Source organism: Mastigoproctus giganteus, chromosome 7 (genome assembly GCF_048544385.1).
Source record: "Mastigoproctus giganteus isolate SK-2022 chromosome 7, ASM4854438v1, whole genome shotgun sequence".
Classification (NCBI taxonomy): domain Eukaryota; kingdom Metazoa; phylum Arthropoda; class Arachnida; order Uropygi; family Thelyphonidae; genus Mastigoproctus; species Mastigoproctus giganteus.
This window is the reverse complement of record NC_143581.1, coordinates 147,395,548-147,419,801: the sequence shown is the minus strand read 5'-3', so window position 1 is coordinate 147,419,801 and position 24,254 is coordinate 147,395,548. Positions and strand designations below refer to the sequence as shown.

General features: G+C 38.5%; 1 protein-coding gene across 1 annotated transcript in view; it reads right to left on the bottom strand.

Moving 5' to 3' along the window:
* LOC150083252 (treslin-like) overlaps positions 1-24,254 on the bottom strand; it is a 265,502-nt gene that overhangs the window by 76,563 nt on the left and 164,685 nt on the right. The window lies entirely within an intron of this gene.

Below are 24,254 nucleotides of genomic sequence, written 5' to 3'. Positions count from 1 at the left end.
TGTGCATTAATAAATGGCACAAATCCAAATATCTATCTATCTATATATATATATATATATATATAAAAAAAAACCTTATACTTTCCATATTACGGGCAACAGAACTACACATTGTAATTACGGTTTACATCTTTTTTTACACTTCTTTATATCGGTAGCTTTACCTCATTAGCCAATATTTCTTGCTTCATATCGGTATATTCGCTTTATTAGCTTATATTTCTCCTTCTTGAAACTAATTTTTCACGCTTATTTATATTGGCACCATTGCCTTATTAACCTATTTTTCTTTCTTCATATCAGGAACCTTGCTTTATAAGCTTATATTTTCTTAGTGAAACTTATTTTTGAATTAATACCATACTCAGGAATCTTATTTCCTCGTCCTTCTCTGATTTTATTTTCACCTTGTTTATTGAGTTTTTCGATTTATTATTATGCTCACTTTATTTATTGATTTATTATTTGCACTATGTATATTGAACTCTTATATGGATAGAGAAAATTTACCAAACATGCTACACGGGCGGAGTAGAATAAGCTTGACCCCGGGAGCCTATGCTCTGTATGACTCTTCGTTACACTCTACTATTCTTAAACACACACATATTACACACACATCTCACAGAGAAAACTAGCATCAAATGCTCCCAGCCTAGCTAGCACCGGGATAACAGACGGTATTATAAATTTTTTATGGAAGAGATTCCATCTCTTCCATAAAAAACCTCAAATTCGACAAATGTAGCAATAGGCGATGCCTTGCCTGCCCATACATGCACCCCTATTATCATATTACCAACAACAGCAATGAACCCATTTTCTGCACATATAGCAACATGGTATACTTCATCACTTGCCGTACTTGCAATGTAAAATATGTTTGCCAAACCAGCAACAAACTGCATCTAAAACTTAACCTGCATAGATCAGACATTAAACAACTACAATAATGGAAAAAACTATGGCAAACATTTCCATTTGCAGAATACTGGTTCTTCAGTATTGTTCGAAACATGTTGTGGATGCATGTAAGGCAGAGCTTGTTAAATTTTAGATTGGAGTGGGGATGATAGGAATTGGAGGTGGTGATCTCACTATGATTCAGGCTAGAAGCAGTGGATGCTAGTTTGCTCTGTGTGGTGTGTGTTAAATGTGGATGTTGCAAGTTTGGAGAATGTGTCAAGGAGCTGAACAGAGCATAGGCCCCCAGGATCAGATTTATCCTATTCTGCCCATATAGTATGTCATTACTAAGTTGGCAGTTCATAAAAAGCATAAAAATGGTGAAGTGACATAAAGTCATAATAAAGTCAGAAATATTTCAAAAACAATACCAACATCAAGCTGACAGCCAAAATAATAATACTAGCATCATTTTTAAATATAACACTTATCTGGACAATTTCAACATTAATGATTGCATTAATAAATCTACTGACCTCCTTCCAGATGGCTGCCAAAACTTGAACGTTATTTCCAGATTCAGATACGCTAAACCTTTTTGGCTCAGGGTTTGTAATTACAATCGCCTAGCAACTAACTTGGATAAATTTAATCTTGAACCCGTTTCCAATGGATGTGTTTGCCATCAGGCCAATTTCCAACTGTTTATTGATACACACTTTGACCATATCATAACAGGCAATTTAGATATTATACCTAACAAGGAACTCAGAAGCATCATTTCTTATGGCTTCAAATATAATCCATACTTTAAAATCAGCTTTAAACCTTTCAAAAAACAGTTATACCATGATTTGCTTAGCTTCTGTTTTAAGCTCTCTTACCATCATAACATCCCCATTGAAGCCTTCCAACTATTGATTAATTCAGTACTAACTATGATGCTGTTGTTGTTATTTGGTTTTTAGGAGCATTAGCAACTAAGGCCATATTGCTCCGGGATATGCGGTGGTCATTTCCTGACCTTTCCGCATCCTCCGTATTTGGTGGTGACGGGCTCGAACCCTGGTCTAATCAAGAAACATGTGCTACGCACTGCTGCTCCTTCCCACCTGGCTACGGAGGCGCCAACTATGATGCTACAACATAAGTCATCAATGCCATGTGTACAACCATTTGCAGGATTAAAATTCCATTCTTCCACATTAAAACAACAATTGGAGGACCTGCATAAACATTTCATCATCACCCCAGTTGATTAAGCCTCCTGCAATTATGCCATAATCTGTAAAGCCTTTTATTTAACCCCAGGGGCTCACATCTGGTGAGTATGGGCTTGGCACACCTAGGGTCCTGAGCAGGATATCATCATTCTTCTCTTTCTTGGTGATTCTCTTCTACTTCTCTCTCTCTCTCTCTCTCTCTCTCTCTCTCTCTCTCTCTCTCTCTCTCTCTCTCTCTCTCTCTCAGGGTAACTCGGAAATTTTTTTTAGCTGGTGCAGCATAAGCCTCAGGCTTCCTTGCACTATATAGCTAGTAATAATAATAATAATTTCCAAACATTTATTAAAAACAGAACTAAATTCCAGTGCCACCTACAAGTCCATCACTAACAACAGCAGTATCATTACAAAGAAGTTAATTGCTTTCAGCAAGGAACTTAAAATCAGCTTTACTAAAAACTACAATTTTCCTTATTTATTTCATACCCAAGTTCCACAAATACCCCATAAGCTTTAGGTTTATTACTTTCTGCGAATACAGTTACACCCATAAACCTGGTAAAATTTAGAAAGGTTACTTAAACCTATCATGGACATCCTTCCTGATAGTAGAATAATTAATAACAATATACCAGTTATTAATGCTCTGAATACTGATAACATCTCTCATGTGCAAACTTTTGATTTCAATTGTCTATTCACCAGCATAGACCTAGCCAACTTAAAATTGGTCTTGAATGAAATTTACAATAACTACAAATATATTATTGGTTGTAATTCAGTTTATTGGAACAATCTCATTAATCTCTGCATATCCAATAACTACATTTTTGATGGCAAATCTGTATACATGCAAACCCTACCTAATACACGGAAAATAAACATTTGTCTATATTTCATTATGGTTGGCGGGTATGTATTTCTATTATAACTAGTAGTGCCCTGGATCGACAACCCAGTTTAATAATTTAATTCTTTTTCTTGCTTGCTTAGTCATTTAGTAATGCGATTAAATCCTATTATTTTTATCAATATTATATACATATATATTTGTGTGCACGTATATGTATGAACACTGGGTTTTCTGAAAAGAAAATTCAAAGTTTTATGTGTGAAACAATTCAACTTCATTCTTATTTTTTTACAGATATATATAATAATAACTTTATCATCAATTTGCTATACATAAAACGAATAAGTTGAAATATGTATAGGATTATATATACTAATCATATCGAAAATAAGTAATATTCTATAACGTAATTCGTTGCGATTCTGTCAGTATATTTTTTAAGAAAATAAACACACACGTAACCTTCTGAACGTTTCACGGACCCTGTGGAACTAGTCTATTTATCCCCAGGAGTCCGCAGACCCCAGTTTGGGAAACGCTGAGCTAGTCAGTGAAATTGGCTAGAAATTATGCAGGATGGCATGATCCTTCCCTAGCTTCAGAAATGCTTGTGCAATTGAGTGATGCCAGGAGTGCGGTGGATAAGTATTTTCTAAAATATTCGGTTTTTGAAATTCAACAGGGAGCTTTAGCAGACTCCATCCGGATCAGCAGCAGTACTGGACATTTTATTGAAAGCCTCTAAAAGTTCTGTTAAACTGAATGGCTGACTGTACGAGTGTGATACCATAGTAGAGAAGTTTATTTTGTGTTGTTTTGCAGATGTCTTAATATTTTGGAAGGTTTCGCTGTATGTGGACATTGCTGAAATACTGGAAAATAATTCAGCTAATGCATTTGCTATTTCTGTTGGTGTGGACAAACTCTGAACTTTCCATTTTAGGATTGAGGCTGGGAACTACACATATTTATTTACCACTGGGTACTTGGATTTTCTTCCAGATGAGTAGTCTGTTGTCTCTTTTAATGGAGGTTTATTGGCACAAGGGCAACTAAGGCCAAATTGTGCCTGTCACAGTAGTTCTGCAAACAATTTTTTTTTTTTTTCTCAGTCATATCTCAGCTAAGTTCATATAAATGAATTTCCTTTAAAAAATTAAATAGGTCGGACAGATTTGCATCGTCACTGAGAATTTGGTTCACCTCTAATGAATTATTTTGGGTTTGAGCTGATTTAAAATTTGTTAATCGAGCAGCATGGTTGTATGGACAGTCAATAAGGATATGTTTCACCGTTAGTAGGACGGAACAATGGTGACAGTTAGGAGGTTCATTGCCTGTCAGCAAGTGAAAGCAAGTGATATGCGTATGCCCGATGCGTGTCCTTGCAAGGACAACCTCTTCTTGTCTGTTTATTCATGAGCTAGATTTCCAGTACAGTGGCATTTTCTTTATTTGGAAGAGATTATTATGGGTTTGCTGCTGTCAGACTGATGCCCATTGGTCAATACATCCCTGCTTTATAGTAAGTTTGCAATCCATATATGGAATCAAGGCAAGTGAAGATATAGGGTTGACTGGATTTTTAGCTGCTTCATCTGCCTTCTCATTTCCTTGGATTCCAGCATGCCCAGGAATCCAGCAAAACCTTACTGCTGTGTTGTATCCTGTGAGATTTATCAAGTGTGCTCTGGTCTCTTTCAAAATAGGAAGAGTTGGGACATTAACGTTGTAAAGCAGTTACTGCACTCAAGGGATCGATAATTATTATTATCTCTTGATTAGACATGTTGTTGACATGTTCAATAGCCATTTTGATTGCATGAAGTTCTGCGGTGTAAATACTGCAACTAGAGAGAAGAGCTTCAGAGATAACGCAAGTAGGAAGAACCGCTGCAGCACCTACACATGTATTAGATTTTGATCCATCGGTATATATTTGCAGACAGTGTGTGTTTGCTGATGCATAGCTGCATGTAGCTGCTGTATGTTTTTGATTGTCCAGCACCTGCTTTCCCCACTTCTGAAAAAGTAATCACATACAGGCTCGAACGTTGACCAAGGTGGCTCCATTTTTTTGGTGTCTGGTTGGATATTATCTAGTGGTACACTCCAATGTATCGTTACATCCTTCAATTTGATTCCAGCAGGTTTATTTTCATTTGGTTTATTCCTGTATTAATTTACGAAAGACGGGTTAAAGAGGTAAGGCCAGATAGGATGTGCGGGAAGATGCCTAAGTTTGGCTGCATACGTAAGCAGCAGCATCTGTCTCCGAAAGGATAATGGAGGTTCATGTGCATTGATATATAGACTATGGACTGGCGATGTTCAATAGGCACCTAGAGACATTCTAATTGTGTTGAGGAGTATTGAAGGACTGCAATGCTAATTATCTAGATCAGTCATATACAGGTGCACCATAGTCTAGTCTCGATTGAATTATGGTTTTATACAGATGAAGGGAGTATCGGTCAGCATCCCATGACGTCGCAGAGAGCACTCTGAGGATATTCATTTTCTTCAGGCAAACAGTCCGTACATTCTGTATGTGATTTATGAAGTTTAATTTTTTATCTAATATTAAACCTAGAAATATGACACTGTCATTGACTGGTATAACATGATTACTCAAATGCAAGTCAGGATCAGGGTGCATTTCTCGGTTCTTGCAGAAGTGTATAGCAACAGTTTTCTGTGGTGACAGTTTGTAACCATTTTGTAACATCCATGAATGTGTTTTGTTTATTGACAGTTGGAGCTTCCTTTCAATGGAGTACATATTTTGTGAGTGACTGGAAGTTTCTACTAAATTAGGGATGGTGGTTGTTAGAGTGTGGTACTGAGAACTGACCCTTGTGGGACTCCTTCCTGTATGGTGATTTTGGAGAGTGCGGTTCGATAATGGACCTGGAAGGTTTGATATTTGAGAAAGCTCTGAATTAATGACATGGTAAATGTCCTCGTAGTCTTAGGGCATGTAGGTAACGAAGGATGCCATGACACCACGTGGCTTCAAAGGCTCACCATGACCAAATGTTCATTTTTTATGAATGCATTTCGCACATTTGCCTCAGCCTTTATCATAAAGTCTAGGGTAGATCTGTTTTTACGAAATCCAAATTGATCATTGTTCATAGTAGTTTGAGTTTTCAAATACCAGGTGAGGCGAGTGTTTTCCAGGGTCTTACCTAAGCAGCTAGTAAGTGAGATTGGTCTATAATTATGCAAGTCTGATTGGTCTTTTCCTGGCTTTGGAATGGGTAGAACTACAGAATGTCACCAGGAAAAGGGAAAGTAATTTGCGACAAATATTTGGTTGAAAAGTTTTAGGAGAGAGTAAAGAGTTCTCTCATTTAGAGAACTGTTTACTCTGGACCAGGTGCAGTATTGGCTGATTTTTTTAAAGATTCTTCTAATTCATACATGGTTAGTGGTTCATTATAAGAGGGGGCTGACTTTGTTCTGAAATTTATGTTATATTTTTCAGCTGTTGATTTGGCTTTTAGGAAAGTTGGATCACATGAGGTTGATACAGAATGGTAAGCAAAAGATTCCGTGGGGGATGTTTGCAATGTCCTCGGGAAGGGTTATCTCCTGTCCTTTATAGACGATGATTGGGGAAGGAACTGATGAAAACTTTCTAGTAATGCATCTTATTTTCTGCCAGATTAATCCTGCACTTGTGTCTTTAGTGACCAATGAGGCAAAACGAATCCAAGGTTCTTTTTTAGCTTTTCGCTGGATGTAACGAGCATAGACTAACAAACAATGTTTCTTGTAGATAATAAGATTGGGAGTGGTTGGATTCTTTCAAAACTGATTCCATGCCTTGTTCTTTTCTTGCTTAGCAGTGTTACATGCTGAACCCCACCAATAGTTTTTGTGTTTGGATGCTTTAATTGAAGTTTGAGGAATGGCAATAACAGCAGCTGTCAACATCTGTAATGTGTTTAACACTGTCATCTATGAGGTGATGCTGGATAATGTCATCTAGTGCAGTGGTTACCAACCTTTTTTGACTCACGAACCCCTTTCAATGTAATATTTTTAAAACAAACCACTAAGTCTATATTCTCTGAAATTGTATAATATTTCTGAATTTTTATTATAAAACATTTCCAGTACTACGTTTTTATAAGAGATATTGCATAATAATAAAAATTATTATTAAGTATTATTTACAATTTGTAAAGCAATTATTAATAAATCCAAAGTAGATTTCGAACAGGCTAAGAGTAGAAAACTTGCTTTTAGTCCAAATGCTAGCTGAGCATTCTGGTCTCTTACCAAAGCTATTGGCAGCAATTTTTGCCCATCTCTGTTCCCACCTCTGTCAAACCAGATGGTTCTGCAGCCAAAGATAGAGCCGACCTGCTAGTATCCTATTTTTCTTCCAACTTCTGTATTGATGATCTGAGTAAATCACCTCAAACCATTCCTAGTAGAGTCAGTCCTCGTATAACAAGTGTTTACACTACATGAATTCGATCATATACGATTTATAAATAGGGGAACGATATCGTATATAACACACGAACCGAATTTGCTTATGAATGATTCATCTTTGTGGTTACAAGAAATGGCAGTCGAATGCGGAATAACCCCAACTGAACATAACACGATAGGAATGAAGAGAAGATTCTGAAAATGTATTTATGTTTTTTATATCAGTGAAGGGGAAACACATTTCACCATAATAGTGTAAAAACGCACACAATTCCAGCTATCGGTATAATCGCAAATGCAATTAGATCGAGTTTACTACCAGTTTATAACAGATTCCCCTAGCAGAAACGCAGCTGGAAATTATTTTATGGTAGTAAGTGTGCTTTAGTAAAATGTGAGCTAGTGAGGTGTTCATACTGTGTCTCTGCCTTCGGTGTTGTTTATTCAGTTGCTACGCGCGCGCACAGCTTTGTTTATGTGTATCAAGCATGTCTCCTCATTTTGTAATTGTGCTTTATTTCCTAAAAATGGGTTAAATACTTAAAAGATGTGAAAAGGAAGCATCCTGGTGAAGACACTACAGATTCAGAGAGAAAAAGAAAAGCAATATCGATAAACAGAGGCGGACTGGATCAAAAATTCTTACCCAGGAAAATATGTAATGGCCTCATACTAGCTTTTATGGCCAAAATCACACCGGCCTTCGGCCCACTGGGGTTTCCCCGGTAAGGCTTATATGGGCCAGTCCGCTTCTGCTGATTGAGAAAAAATATGAAATTGTGAAACGCTTTGAGTGAAATGAAAGACGATGTGATATTGCACGTGCTACAGGCCTAAATGAGGCAACGCCGAGAATTACAAAGAATGTTTTGCCGATGCAGAGAAAATAAAAACAACTCAAAGTGTAATTAAAATCCATTAGATTAAGACACAAAGGCTGTCATCTGTTTGGATAGAAAATCAAACAAAAAACAAGTTTGCTTACGAAAAAAGCAAAAAGCAGTAGCAATACTTTATTACGTAATAGTCGTAAAAAAATACCTAAGTATTTTATTATGATTATTTATTGTGTTTGGTAACATTTTCATTACAAATGTGTGTTCAATCTTGGGTGGTCAGCACATAACCCCATTTTTCCCATAGGGCCTGTTGTTTATATTGCACGAGGGTTTCTAGGAACACAACTATCGTGCTATACGAGGACATCCTTACTGACATCCTTTTTCTTCCATCAAAAGGAAGTCAGAAGGATTTTGATGAATCTGATGCTAAAAAAAAAAAACTCTAGGTCCTGATGGTATTTCTCCACTTGTTCTCTAAATCTGCACTCCTGAGCTTATTCCTGTTTTGTGTCGTCTTTTTTCACTTTCTTATTCCAAAGGTGTTTTTTCTTCTGCTTGGAAATTTGCTCATATCCAGCCAGTTCCTAAAAAGGGTGACAAATCCCTTCCATCCAATTATCATCCCATTGCAATTACTTCTACTCTTTCCAAAGTAATGGAGAAATCAATTAACTGCCAACTCTTAAAACTATCTGGAAATCTTTCATCTGATGAACAATCACCAGTATGGATTCCATCAGTGTCGTTCCATTGGTGATATTCTTGGTTATGTTACCCATCTATAGACAAATTCAATGGAAAAGTTTGGTGAAACTCAAGCAGTTTCTCTTTACATCTCAAAGGCTTTTGATTGTGTTTGGCACATAAAGGTCTTCTAAATAAGCTTTCATCCTATGATTTGCAAGTTGTTTTTTGTAATTGGTTATCCAGTTTTCTCTCTAACCGCTCACTGCAGGTGATGGTAGATGGCTCTCTGTCTTCTAACTTATTCACTAATGCTGAAGTTCTCCGAGGTTCAGCTCTTTCCCCCACTCCTTTCCTCTTGTATATTAATGACCTTCTTCCATTGACCGGAAATCCTATCCGTAGTTTTGCCGATGATAGCACATTGTATTCCACCTTCCAGTTTGAGAAACCTTGCCCTGCACAAACAGCTTCAACTTCTCGAGAATCCACTGTCAAATCCTTAAATGCTGATCTCCAGATAATTCTCCAGTGGGGAAAAGATAACTTAATTTCAATTCCTCTAAAACTCAGTCCTGTCTTATATCTCGCAAAAAAGGATTCTTCTGCTCCTATGCTTAACTTCAATGACGCTCTGATTTCTAGGCAAGATCTTGGGGATTACCCTGACTAATAATCTCTCTCGGCATGAGCACATTACAAATATTGCTTCCTGTGCAGCTAATAAACTGGGTTTTCTCTTTCACTCTGGGCGTTACTTTTCTTTCAAACAGTTGTTGACTCTGTACAAATTGCTCCGGGATATGCGGTGGTCATTCCCTGACCGTTCCACATCCTCTGTATTTGATGGTCACGGGCTCGAACCCCGGTCTAATCAAGAAGTGTGTGCTACACACTGCTGCTCCTTCCCACCTGGCTATGGAAGCGCCAAGGAGGCAGGAAACATCTAAAGAAATGTGCATCGCATAGGAACCCATAAGCGGAAACGTCGTCGTAAGTCGGTAGACAACACTGTTCATCAGTTCGCGCGAGAAAAAATTTCTAGTTTATTTATTCAAGCAGTAGTCACCGCACGAAGAGCATGCATTGATATACGAACTGTGAGCTGGCAGACATGCACCTAGTGTACGGATTAGCAAAGGGCAATGGACGAGCCGCTCAACAAATTTATGGAGAACGTGCCCGAGAAAGACATGTACCGGACCATCGCTTTTTTGCACATGTGCATCAAAATTTGTGCGATTATGGGTCATTTAGAGGTAACAGGAGTAGTGTGGGAAAATCGCGTTCGATGCGAACTCCTGCCATGTAAGAAATAGTGTTGAATGCCGTCCAGAATAATCCTACTACCAGCACACATGCCGTTGCCTCTGCCTTAGGAGTGTCTTGTTGCAGTGTACAGCGTGTCTGGCACGACAATTCCTTACACCCCTTTCATCTCCAAAGGGTTCAGTTACTGCTCCCCCAAGATCATTCTGCATGTATGGCTTTTGCACAGTGGTTTCTCCAAGAAAGTGTTCAAGATTTGAATTTTCCAGCGTATGTTTTGTTCACGGATGAGGCTTATTTCACCAGGGAAGACTTATTCGATCATCACAATGCTCATGTGTGGGCTCACGACAACCCACACGGTGTGTGCTCCCATGCGGCACAACATCGCTTCGCAATAAATGTATGGGCAGGTATATGGTCGGTGACTGCTTAGTTGGCCCATACCTGTTACCATCCCGCATGAACTCCGCTAAATATCGGATCTTTCTTTGTTGAACAAGTTCTACCAGGGTTACTTGACGATGTTCCAGCAAATGTGAGACGCAACATTTGGTTTTAATGTGACGGGGCACCTGCTCATTATGGAAGGTGTGTTTGTGACCATTTGAACAGGCGTTTTGGGTGTCGATGGATTGGCCGTGGTGGACCCGTTGCCTGGCCCCCAACACACCTCATTTATCGAGCCTTAATTTCTTTCTGTGGGGGGACCTCAAATCTATCATGTATGAATCGCCTGTGGAGACGGAAATGGATATCGTGGCGAGACTCATCTGTGCTGCTGCTACTATCAAAGAAACTCCAGGTGTGTTCGAGCGTGTTTGCCAATCCATGCTGCGTCGGTGTCACGCATGCATCGCGTCTCATGGTAGAACCTTTGAGCACCTGTTGTAACATCATGAAATGCATCCATCTCGTACTCCACTGTTAATATTATGTCAAATAAATGTTTGCCACTAATTACTGTCTTGTGTCATTTCTGCTTCTTGTGCCTCTGCTACTACTTTCCCGTGACATTTCCAGTTATGGGTTCCTATGTGATTCACATTCCTTTAGATGTTACCTACCTCTCCTAAACGTTTGTACCAATATTTTTGAGGCACCCTGTATATGGATACAAGAGTGAGCATTGTGCCAAGAGCAGGGCTTGTTGTTATGTTTGTTATTTGGTTTTAAGGAGCATTAGCAATTAAGGCCATATTGCTCCGGGGATATGCAGTGGTCACAGGCTTGAACTCCGGTCTAATCAAGAAGCATGTGCTATGCACTGCTGCTCCTGCCCACCTGGCTACAGAAGCGCCCAAGAGCAAGGCATACTGCAACTACTTCTAAAGTGGTTTGTAGAAAAATAGGTCTGGAAGCAATTTTATTGTCAATCAATATAGCTACACCACCATGGGTAGTGATCCTGTCTTGCCTGAACAGGGTATAGTTTTTAACTGAAAGTGTCACTTGCAGAGAGAGATTTGTTTCTTGTAGACAGATGCCTACTGGATGATACTGATTAATCAAATTGGGAATATCGTCTATGTTGCTAGAGGCCTCTACAATTCCATTGAATCAACTGATCCACTATTTAGATTTTGAAGTAGAAGGTGTTTCTGACTGTTTTTTAGAGCCAATCTGTTTATAGAATTCCAATTTTATTTTATCTTTTCTCGAGAAAGTGGGTTGTGCAGTATCCATGTCTTCCTCAGCATGTATTTCTAAGACAGTTTCATCATTGTTAGTGGTGTCATTGGTTTCCATATCTGCGTTTAGTCTTTTGCAGTTTAAGATTTCTGAGACTCTCAGTATCTGAACGTGATAGACTAATAGTTGGTGGTACAGTGACTGGGGTATTATCTGCTTGGTCTTTTACATGTTCTTTAGGGGACTCCTGTGGACTCGCTAGAACAGGCCGAGTCCAGTCGGAAATGGATATATCTGGTGGTATGGACACTTCAGTTTGTGTTCCATCCAAATTGTATTTTATGTTGCTGCTGCGTATGTGAGTATCGGTACAATGAGTAAAACTTGGTTCCTTGCTTCTTGGTAAGTCACTTTGTTTTCTATTTCGTACTTTTCTATTTTCTTTCCTGTTTTCCAGGTTTCATCGACTTTTGAGTAAGCCGGGTGGTTACCCTTACAGTTTGGACATACTGATGTTTGTGCTTGGCAGTCTGTCTGTGTGTGTGTGTTCTTTGGATCCACACTTTGGGCACACTGAAACTCCTCTACACACTGTTTGAGCATGGCCAAATTTTTGGCACTTGAAGCACCTGAGAGGATTGGGGATATAAGGTTGGATATGGCAGTTCAGATATCCAGCCTTAACTGTAGCTGGAAGGATTGGAGTTGAAAGGGTCAGTATAACACTGCGTGTTGGAACCAGTTCAGTCTTTCTTGATTTTAATTCGCTTTGCCTGTACAACTTTTTTGTCTTGTAGCTCTTGGACTACTTCCTCTTCAGTAATATTTATTAAGTCCCATTCAGACAGCACTCTTTTGGATGTATTTAGGGTGGCATGTGGAGTTACTGTGACAGGAACGTTTGCAAATTTTGAGATTCTTTGCAGGGCTTCAGAGTGCCTACTATCCATAGTTTCTATAAGTGGGCCTCCAGAGCAGTCTTTTCACCATTTTAAGTGGTCCAGCAGCATTCTCGAGACATTTCCGGATAAGAAATGGAGAAAGTTTACCTACCAGTTGACTTGTTTGGGAACATATTATAAGAAACAGTGATGATTCCTTTTTGGATCATTCCATTCCTTGTTTCTTGGGATGGGAAGTGTCAAAGTCAGTTTGGTCTGCACTCAAACAAGATGAGGCATGATGCTCAACAAATGGATAATGGTCTTCGTAATTCATGTTTTCTCCTTTTAGCCCTTGGCAGAGAACCTTTTCTGCCAAGGTTACTGGCACCACCACGGGGAGGCAGGAGCAGTGCCGCTAGAGCGACCAAGCAGTGTAAGAATTAGTTTGTTAGTTTTGAGGAAAGAAACAAAAAAAGAAAGGTGGTTTTCCTTTCTGTAACTTTCTTACAGTTTGTAAGAATAAGTGAACAATAAATTACTTTAAATGAAGGAAAACTTTCCAAACTAACACCAACTGTTGCAGTGGGAAAATGCTCTATAAATAGCTCAAAGAATTGATCGATCACAATAAGGCTTGGCACCAGGGGTCCCGTTATCCGTGTCAATGGTGGAAGTAAAACTTATCCAGGTGTCTTTCTTTGCTTCTTATTTGGGAGAACTTTGCCTTGAGTCTTTTAAAGTTAATAAGATTGGCAGTTGTAGGCAATGTGTGAAACAAATTCCAAGGTCTCTCTTTTTTTTTTTTTTGTCTGTTTAGCATGTGTGCATTCCTGATTCTACCAGTAACTGCTGTGTTTGCATTTCCCAAGCAAAGATTTAGGTATTGCAGAATTTGTAGCTTGTAATATCTGGTTGGTTATATGATCAGCGACAATATATATATGGGCTGGGACTGCACTATATCACAATCAAACTGAGTTAGGGAGGCATATTCATTGCCAGCTTGACCTACAGAATTTCCAAGTGGATCGTTGCAATGGGGACAAGTTTACTTGCATTTGAATCTTGCAATGAATCAGTAGATGATCACTATTTGGTGAGTTACTGAGAACTTTCCACTCCATATTGGCTATATAGATGGAGAACAGATTGAAAGGTCTATTGCAGGTACGGATCTGGTTGAAAAATGTATGTAAGTGGGTTCGGCAGTGTTTAACAGGGTAAGGTTATGAGCACCAAGCAGGGATTCTATTATTTTACCCCTTTTGTCAATTGTTGGAGATCCACATAGCAGATAGTGTTATAGCACTGAAGTCCCCAAGTAAGCAAACAGAGATAGTAGCTGATCTATTAGATTTTCTAAGTCATCTGAGGAGTTGTTGCTGTTGTTGTAATAAAATTTAATGACACAAAGGCTGCTAGGGCCAAATTGTCTTCGTAATGGTTAATATGAAATACTGATTTGATTGTAATAACTATTATATTTTATGATATACTCCTATAAGTTTTAGGAAAGTAAATAATTCTTTCTTATTAGGATCATCTCCAAGAATCTTCCTTAATATAAGTGCTGGCTGGGCATTACCAAATGATTTAAAGGTGTTTAAGTGGATATTTTGAAAGTGGGTATAGTCCACTAACAAATGCTCAACAGTCAATTGTACATGATATGATGTGCATTGGGGAGCACTATCATTCATTAATAGATACAGGCGAGTGAGGAGAGTATGCCCAATCCTTAGCCTTACTAAAATTATTTCTCCTTGCCTGCTTTTCCGGAACCTGGAGAGGAACAGCTTTGGGTCTGGTTTTATTCAGTAAAGTTTCTTTCCTGAATAACTTCTCCAGATTAGCAACCGGCTGTTATAACATGCTTTATGGATAACATGTTTATAATTGGTATATGGAACTTGAAAAGTCTGTGAAATAGTAGTATCTGTTTGTTTTGGCCACACAATCTGCTCTTTCATTTCCTGCTATTCCAGAATGTCCTGGGATCCAGCAAAATGTCAGTCTCATTCGACCCATCACAAGCAAGTAATTTGCAATGTATCTGTTTTATTACAGGATAAGAGGAGTTGGCATTACTACTTATAGCGGAGAGAGCACTGAGTGAGTCAGTGTATATTAAAGCAGGCATAATTAGAAGTTCAGTAAACTGATCCAAAGATAAGTTTATAGAGTAAAGTTCAGCAGTAAAGATATTATTTCAATTATAACTGGTAGATTTTAATTTCCCAGATATTGACTGGAATTTGTGGGTTGGTCACTCATACACTAGCAAGGCTTTTGTGGATTTATTGGATGATTGTTTTCTACATCAGCATGTTCGGGAGGCAACTAGAGGGAGTAATACTCTTGATTTGATTATCAGTAGTGATTATTCATGCATTAAGAATCTGCAGATAGAGGAACCACTAGGTGACAGTGATCACAGTGTGCTGAAGTAGGATTTACTCAAAGAGATAACTACCATCAGGGGTAAAGGGAAGGGTTTTTGCTTTCGTAAAGGCAACTACGATGGTCTGAGACAGTATTGAAATTCTATACAGTGGGACCAACTGAGGATGTTACCAACAGCAAATTCAAAATGGGAAGCATTCAGGGAACTTGTCTTGGAAGCTACTAGGCTTTACATACCAACTAAGAAATATTGTTCAAGGTTTAGGCCTAAATGGATGTCAGATGAACTAATAAGACATATGACAGAGAAGAAAAATGCTTGGGATACATATAAATTAACACGTAACACAGAAGCCTATGATAGATATAAGTTGATCTGTAACCAAGTTACAAAGCAGGTTAGGCAGGTGAAGGCAGATTACGAAAAATTTTTGGCAAAGGATGCAAAGAAAAACAGTAAAGAGTTCTTTTCTTATGTAAACTCTAGAAGGAAGGGGATGAATCAGATTGGTCCACTTGATATCGATGGTTCAACTGTTGATGATCCTGCTCAGGTAGCTAACAAACTAAATGAATATTTTGCATCGACATTCACACATGAGGAGTTATTCAGGAAGGGGAATGCCATGCCATAGAAGAAGTAAACACTGGCAGTGAGCTAGATGACCTTGTAATAATTGAGAGTAAAGTGGAGGAGAAATTGTTGAAGATAAATACAAGAAAGGCACCTGGGGTGGATGGGATCTATCCAGTTATATTAAAGGAGGCAGCAAAGTAAGTAAGCAATCCATTAGCCATAATTATGAGAGCTTCCCTGGACTCAGGGGAGGTACCCATAGACTGGAGATGTGCAAATGTGACCCCAATTCACAAAGGAGGATCAAAGGCTGACACAAGTAATTATAGACCTGTGAGTTTAAGTTCTGTTCCAGGAAAATTAATGGAAGCACTGGTTAAAGCACTGCAGGATCATCTAGACAAGACTTCAGTTATAGCTCGGAAACAGCATGGTTTTGTTAGGGGAAAGTCTTGCCTGACCAATTTGATTGGATACTATGATGCAGTCACAAAAGAACTGGATGCAGGAAATAACTTTGAGATTATATACTTGGATCCTAGAAAGGCTTTTGATACTGTTGCACATGGAAGACTGCTGCACAAATTGGAGCATTGTGGTATTGGAGGAAAATTGCTGCTATGGATAAAGGGGTGGTTTAGGGGGATAAGACAGAGAGTAGTAATCAATGGACACTGCTCATTGTGCACTAATTTTATTAGTGGAGTACCTAAGGGTTCAGTGTTGGGTCCATTATTATTTTCTGTATTTATAAATAATATTGATGATGGTATATCAGGCTTAATGTCCAAGTTTGCAGATGATACAAAGGTTGGTAGGGTTGTTAATGACACTAAAGACAGTACACTGCTGCAATAGGATCTAGAAAAGTTGAGCAGATGGGCTGAGAGGTGGCAAATGAAGTTTAACATTGACAAATGTAAAGTACTACATATGGGAAGCAGTAATTCCAGTGTAACATATCAACTCTGTGGTACCACACTGACAGTGGTAGAGAATGAAGTGGTAGAGAAAAGGAACTGGGGGTAAATGTGCAGGCAGATATGAAGTTTTCTGCGCAGTGCAGACGGGCTGCAAGAGTAGCTCATGGTGTACTGTCAATGATATATAGGAATTTTTCTAGCAGGGATAAGGAGGTGATTATTCCCTCGTATAAGGCAATGGTCAGGCCACACCTAGAGTACTGTATACAGGTCTGGAGGCCTCATTTCAAGAAGGATGTAGAGCTGCTGGAACGAGTACAGAGAAGGGCAACAAGATTAGTGAATGGAACAAAGGGTTGCTCTTACGAAGAAAGGCTTAAGTTTTGCAAATTACAGTGTATGGAGACTAGGCACCGGCGAGGTGATCTGACAGAGGTGTATAAAGCCTTGAATGGTTTGAGCATGCTCAATGCTGATGGGATTCTGTCTCTTGCTCAGAATAATCACCTGAGAGGGCATAAATTCAAATTGAGGAAAGACAGATGTAGGATAGATGTCCGGAAATTTGTCTTTAGCCAGCAGGTGGTTGGTTGGTGGAACAGACTTCCATCCCTTGTTGTGGAAGTTGATAGACTAAATACGTTTAAGGCTCAGCTGGACAGGTATTTCGAAAGAACAGAGGGGTGAAGTGGAACTGGGGTTTTTTTTTTTTTTTGGCTTATGCTACATAAGCTTGCTTTCTTGCATCAAATGCCTCTACTAATGCTAATACTAATGCTAACCCTGCCAACCTTGGTATCATCTGAAAACTTGGACATAAAGGATATACCTTCATCAATATCATTGATAAATATACAAAACAACAGTGGGCCCAACACAGAACCCCAGGGACTCCACCAATAACATTAGTCCATGAAGAGCAGTGTCCACTGATTACCACTCTCGGTCTTCTCCCATTCAACCACCCTTTTATCCATTGTAGTAACTTGCACTTAATACCAAGCTTCTCCAATTTGTGCAGTAGTCTTCCATATGCAACAGTATCAAAAGCTTTCCTAAAATCCAAGTATATGATATCAAAATTATTTTTTGCATCCAGTTCCTTTGTAACCACATCATAGCATCCAAAAGTTCTGCAAATTACGGTGTCTGGTGACTAGGCACCTGCGAGGTGATCTGATTTAGGCGTATAAGGCCTTGAATGGTTTGAGCAAGCTCAATGCTGATGGGATTCCTCCTCTTTCTCAGATTCTGCATCTGAGGGAACATAAATTCAAATTGAGGAAAGACAGTTGTAGATTAAATGTGTGGAAATTTGCCTTTAGCTAGTGGATAGTTGATCACTGGAACAAACTTCCATCTGTTGTTGCAGAAGTTGATAGCTTAAGTAAATTCAAGGCTGAACTAGACAAACCTTTAGAGTAAATGGAAGGGCTTTTTTTTTTTATTTTGGTTGGTGCTATATAAGCTTGCTTCCTTGCATCATATGCTTCTACTAATGCTAATAACGTTCTCACAATATGCAATACTTCTAGGTAGTATCAATAGTCTTTTTAATATCAAGACTTTCATTTTTGATGTAAGAACTACGGATGTGAGCCTCTGCTTTCATCAGAGAACGAAAGTGTATCTACTTTGTCAGAATCCAAATTGATTGTTGTTCATCAGTGTTTTACTTTTAAGAACCCAGAAAGAAAGTAAAATTCTAGAAAGAAAGATAAACAAACAGTAAGCCGTTTATGTTTCATACTTTCTAGAGTCTTACTTAGGCAACTGGTAAGGGAGACCAGTCAGTAATTTTGTGTTAATGACTGATCCTTTCCTGGTCTGGGAAAAACTAAAATGGAGTGGTGCAGGAAGAGGAATGTTCTTTAACCAGATCTTCAGGAATGATTTGGTTAAAGAATGTTAACACTAAATTCAATGCTGCACTGTTTACATGTTTCAACATTATATAAAAGATTCCATCAGGTCCAGCAGTGCTGTGGGGCGATTTACTTAATTCTGCTTGGAGTTCAAATAGATTAAATGGTTAATCGTAGGCAAAAGATTGGGTGGTTTGGAAGTTTATCTTGTATCTTTCTGCTAAGACTGATTTGTAGAAAAAAAGTGAAATAGGCTGAGGTGGCAGATGTTTGCGAGAAAGTCTCTGCAAAGACGTTACCTATTTCTTGAAGAGAAAGTATTTCATGTCCATTCTTGGTTGAGATTGGAGAGGAAATCAGCAGATATTAACCATTTAGCTGTAGAATTTTTTTCCAGATTAATTGCCTGTTAGTGTTCTTTGTAATAGTGGAGGTGAACTGTATCCATGAGTCTTTTTTTGGCTTTTCTTATAATATACTTAATGATGCCAATATATGACTACTAAAGTAGTTGGCTACGAACAGAAATGATGCAACTGCACTAACTTGTACGCTAGTTTTCTTCTAATTTGTTGTGCTTCTGCTTTAAGCCTTTTATATAGAATTGTTGTTGTTGTTGTTATTGTTATTTTGGTTTTTAGGAGCATTAGCAACTAAGGCCATATTGCTCCGGGATATGCGGTGGTCATTCCCTGACCTTTCCGCATCCTCCATATTTGGTGGTGACGGGCTCGAACCCCGATCTAATCAAGAAGCGTGTGCTACGCACTGCTGCTCCTTCCCACCTGGCTACGGAAGCACCTTTTATATAGAATTAGGTTGTTGGTAGTTGAAAACTTATGGAACAGGTTCCAAGCTTTAATATATTTTTTTTTCCCCCTTTTGGGTTTGGTACAAGCTCATTACACCAGTGTTTAAGTGCAGAAAACTGTGGCATTGGTTACGGGCCTGCTGCCAGTATTTGCTCGGTAATGTCATCTATGGCAGTGCTACTCAAAATGTAGTCTGCAGACTGGTGCTGGGCCACTAACTGTTTGTTACCGGTCCGCAACGATTTGTATTTTGCAAAAGTACTGGCAAGTGACAGATTGGAAATAAAAGGAACTGGTCCTTCACTACAGATCGTTTGAGAAGCACTGATCTATGGAATGTAGTCTGATCAATTGGCTATCAAAAAAAAATGTAGGCTGAATACTTTTCCCAATCTGCTTTGGAAAATTTCCATTTTACCCAATGATCAGGGCACAGGGTTCGTAGTGCTTGAATGCAACATATAATCAGGAAAGGATCACTATTTTGTGGCTCATTTAAAACTGTGCACTCCATAGTGGGAAACAGATAAGTGAACTGTTGACATACATCCTGTACGATGTTGTTGCTGTTTGTTAGTTGTTGATGCATCGGCTTCTGTGGCCATAACGCACCTCTCATTGCTTTGCTTTTTCTAGTCTGGTCTTGCAATTTTAGTTCAAAGTAATGTCTTTGAATTCAATTGAATTCAAAGACATTGACACAATTTGAACACAATCAAAGACATTGACACAATTTGAATACAATTGAATTCCATCTCCTCATAAAGTAAACTTTATGAGGAGATGGAATTCAATTGTATTCACTGATTTGCAGTGGCCTTTTCCTTTTTTTTTTTTAATCTGATTATATAAGCCCATTAATTTTAGGTAGTGGAAGACTTCTTGTATATTATTTTCTTCACTTAAGATGTTTTTCAAAGCACGAGCACCTGGAATTTTAGTTACAGACTTAAAAGCTATTTTTCTTTCATTTATAAAGGCTGGACAATCTATTAGTAAATGTTGAACTGTTTGTTGTACGTGGTACTGATTACACTGAGGCAGTTCTTTGGTCCTGTAGGAAGCTCAGTATAAGTATTATCATCAGTATTTAGTAAAGATGGGTTTAGCTGGTCTATAGCTTCTCTACCACCAAGTGTCCTCTACTGTCCATGTGTGCAAAACCCCCACAGGGGATGATGTGCATTAAAGTAATTAAGGAGCCAGAAGGATGGTGGTATTTGTTTAAGAAGATCTTCTAGTTCTTGCAAAGTGTAGATATCGTTAGGTGAAAGGTACAATGACACTAGAGTTAGCATTTGTCCAACTGCTACACATACTGTAACAGCTTCTAAGGAGTATGAAGTGGAATATTTATAGAAGATATTTTAGTCAACTAAAACTGCAATGCCTCTAATTTCAAAAATTCTTTTCTGCAAGTTGTAAAATTTTTAATTGTTGTTGTTACTTGTGGAGGTGGATTAGCCTGTTACAAGCAAAAACCTATAGAGTTATATTGGGAGATTAAATAATATGTCATTGGTATTGCTGCGTAAACCTCTGCAATTCCTTTGCACAGGGTGCCACACTATTTGGTTTTGAAGAAAGGTGAGTTAGTCTGTTTCTTGTGAGCAATTTGCTTTTGACAGTCATATTTGATTTTATCTTTTCTAGAAAAAAAAAAAAAAAAAAAAAAAAGGATATGGAATCTGTACTTTCTTCTATATCATCGGTTTGAATAGGTGAACATTCACTCTCCATGTCATCTGCATGAAGATCAAGTACTGTGTCATCTTCTGTGTTACACCTTCAGGATCCATGCTATCTGAATTTGATTGCGACAATTCTGTGGTGTGTTGCCTTTGTGATTTCTTTGGTATTTTATCACGGTGTAATTTTAAAGAAGAAACTGTGATTGGGGTATTATTTAGTTCATCAACTAAACCAGGTTTCGAAGCGCTTTGATTTGTCAAGAGTACAGATCATGCCCATTCTGCAATGAATGTGCTAGACAGGATCGATGCCTATGTTTGAGTTTCAACAGCTTGGCAGTTTTTGGTAGCATAAGCATAGGTGTGTTTTGGCATCTAGTTTACTTCACTTGCTTTCTTGCTTCTTGACACGTGACTTTATTTTCAATCTTATACTTTCTGAATATTTTTTTCCCATTTTCCAAAGGTCACATGATTTCGAATATGCTGGATGGCCACACTTGCAATTAGTATATTCTGCAGTCTTTGCAGAGTCTCCAGAATATCTTAAGGATTTGGAATGTGTGGAGAGACTCAGTAGTACAGGTAGCCATGCCTTAACTGATGTTGGCAAATTTGGTGTATTAAAGAACACAAATTAGGCTTCGTGTTGGAACAAGCTTATCGTCCTTCAGGATCATTATGCATCTCGCTTGTGTTACTTTATATGCCTTCAGTTCCACGACTATTTCTTCTTCAGTAACATTCACAATAAATTCTATTCACTTATCACTCCTTTTGGGGAATTCAGTGAGTTACGTGATTTAACTTTAAATGGTAGTCCACTTCTAGAGGACATTTATAATAACAGTTCAGAATGTCTCACTTGCACAGTTTCAACCAACAATCTCCTGACTGCAGTTGTTTCAGTGATTTTTTTTTTTTGTGAACCTGACACGTTTTCAAGACATCTCTGGATGATGAATGGTGAAAGCTTGCTTACCAGCTGTGTTGGCAAGGAATGAATTATCAGAAAGGCTGGCAATTCTGATTTGTTCAAATCTGTTTTCATTTTTTTTTGTAGAGAGAGGTCATGCTCTATTTTTTGAGTTTCAGTATATTGGGAGCCTGTTGACTCTAGTGTTGGATAAGTATTACAATCCATGGTTGCTCCTTTTAGTGCTGGAAGTGGGACTAGCTTCTCCCAAGTAACTGACCATGCCACATAGAGGCAGGAGCAGTGCCAACCAGTAGTGACCGAGCAATCAGAAGAGGAGAGCAGTAGGTTGCTAGCGGAGGGGGAGGGGGTTGCAGTGATGTTGGTAAGCAGGAGAAGCAGTAATGCTTCAAGTGGTGGGGGAGGGCAGTAATGTTGTTTGGTTGGTTGGTTTAAATGGAAGTTTATTGGCACAAGGGCAACTAAGGTCAAATTGCACCTGTCACAGTAATTCTGCAAATGATATATATATATTTTTTTTTTTTTTTCCAGTCATATGTCAGATAAGTTCATATAAATGAATTTGTTTTAAAAAATTAAATAAATCGGATAAATTTGCGTCGTCACTGAGAATATGGTTCATATCTAATGTTTTGGGTTAAAACCGATTTAAAATTTGTTTGTCGAGCAGCATGATTGTAGGAACACTCGAGGAGAATGTGTTTCACTAGTAGGGCGGAACAATGATGATAGTGAGGAGATTCATCACCTGTCAACAAATGGAGGTGGGTCAGATGGGAATGGCCAATGCATGTCCTTGCAAGGACAACCTTTTCTCGTCTGTTTAATCGCGAACTAGATTTCCAGTACTGTGGCTTTTGCTTTATTTGGAAAAGTTTGTTATGGGTCTGTTGCTGCCATACTGATGTCCACTGGTCAATATATAACTGTTTTATGATGAGTTTACAGTCCATATAAGGAATCGAGGCAAGTGAAGACACTGGGTTGTCTGGATTTTTTGCTCCTTGATCTGCTTTTTCATTTCCCTGGATTCCAGCAGAATCTTACGTCTGTGTTATGCTCTGTGAGATTTATTAACTCTGCTCTGTTCACCAAACTCTCACCCTATTCTTTCAGGATAGGGTGAGAGTTTGGACATTTATGTTGTAAAGATGTAACTGCACTCAAGGAATTGGTATAGATTATTATCTCTTCATTAGACCTCTTGTTGACGTGTTCGATAGCCATTTTTATTGCATGAAGTTCAGCGGCGTAAATACTGCAACTTGGGAAAAGTTTTTCAGAGATTGCACAAGTGGGAAGAACTACTGCAGCGCCTACATCTGTATCAGATTTGGATCCATCAGTATATATTTGCAGACAGTGTTTGTTTGCTGATGCATGAGCTAAATGTAGCTGCTGTATATTTTCATTGTTCAGCGCCTGTTTTCCCCATTTTCGAAAAAAGTCATCACATAAAGTTTTAAAAGTGGACCATGGAGGCTCTATTTCTCCGGTATCTTGGTGGATATTGTCGAGTGGGACACTCCAATACTGAGCAACATACTTCAATCTGATTCCAGCAGGTTTATTTTCATTTGGTTTATTCCTGTAGAAATTTATGAAAGACGGGTTAAAGAGGTAAGGACAGATAGTATGTGAGGGCATACTCCAAAGTTTTGCAGCGTACGTAAGCAACAGAATCTGTCTCCTAAAGGATAATGGAGGTTCATGTGTGTCAATATATAGACTATGCACTGGAGATGTTCGGAAGGCACCTAGAGCTATTCTAAGTGCATTATGTTGAATGGTATTTAGGGACTGTAATGCTGACTTTTTAGCTGAGTCATATATGGGTACACCATAGTCTAGTCTGAAGAAGGGAGTATCGGTCAGCTCCCCATGATATTGCAGAAAAGAACTCTAAGGATATTCATTTTTTTTTTCAAACAAATAGTTCGTACATGCTGTATGTGTTTCAGGAAGTTTAATTTCTTTTCCAATATTAAACCTAGGAATTTAATATTGTCATTGACTGGAATAGTATGATTTCCCAGGCGCAATTCAGGATCAGGGTGCAGTTTTTATTTCTTGCAGAAGTGTATAGCAAACATTTTCTGAGGAGATAGTCGGTAGCCATTTTGTAACATCCATGATTGCATTTTGTTTATTGACAGTTGGAGTTTCCTTTCAATGGAGAACATATTTTGCGAGTGACTGGATATGGTGAGATCATCAGCATAGAGATAAGTTTCTACTGAGTTCGGGATGGTTGTTGTTAGAGTGTGTATTCTAACTGCGAAGAGTGTGTCACTGAGGACTGAC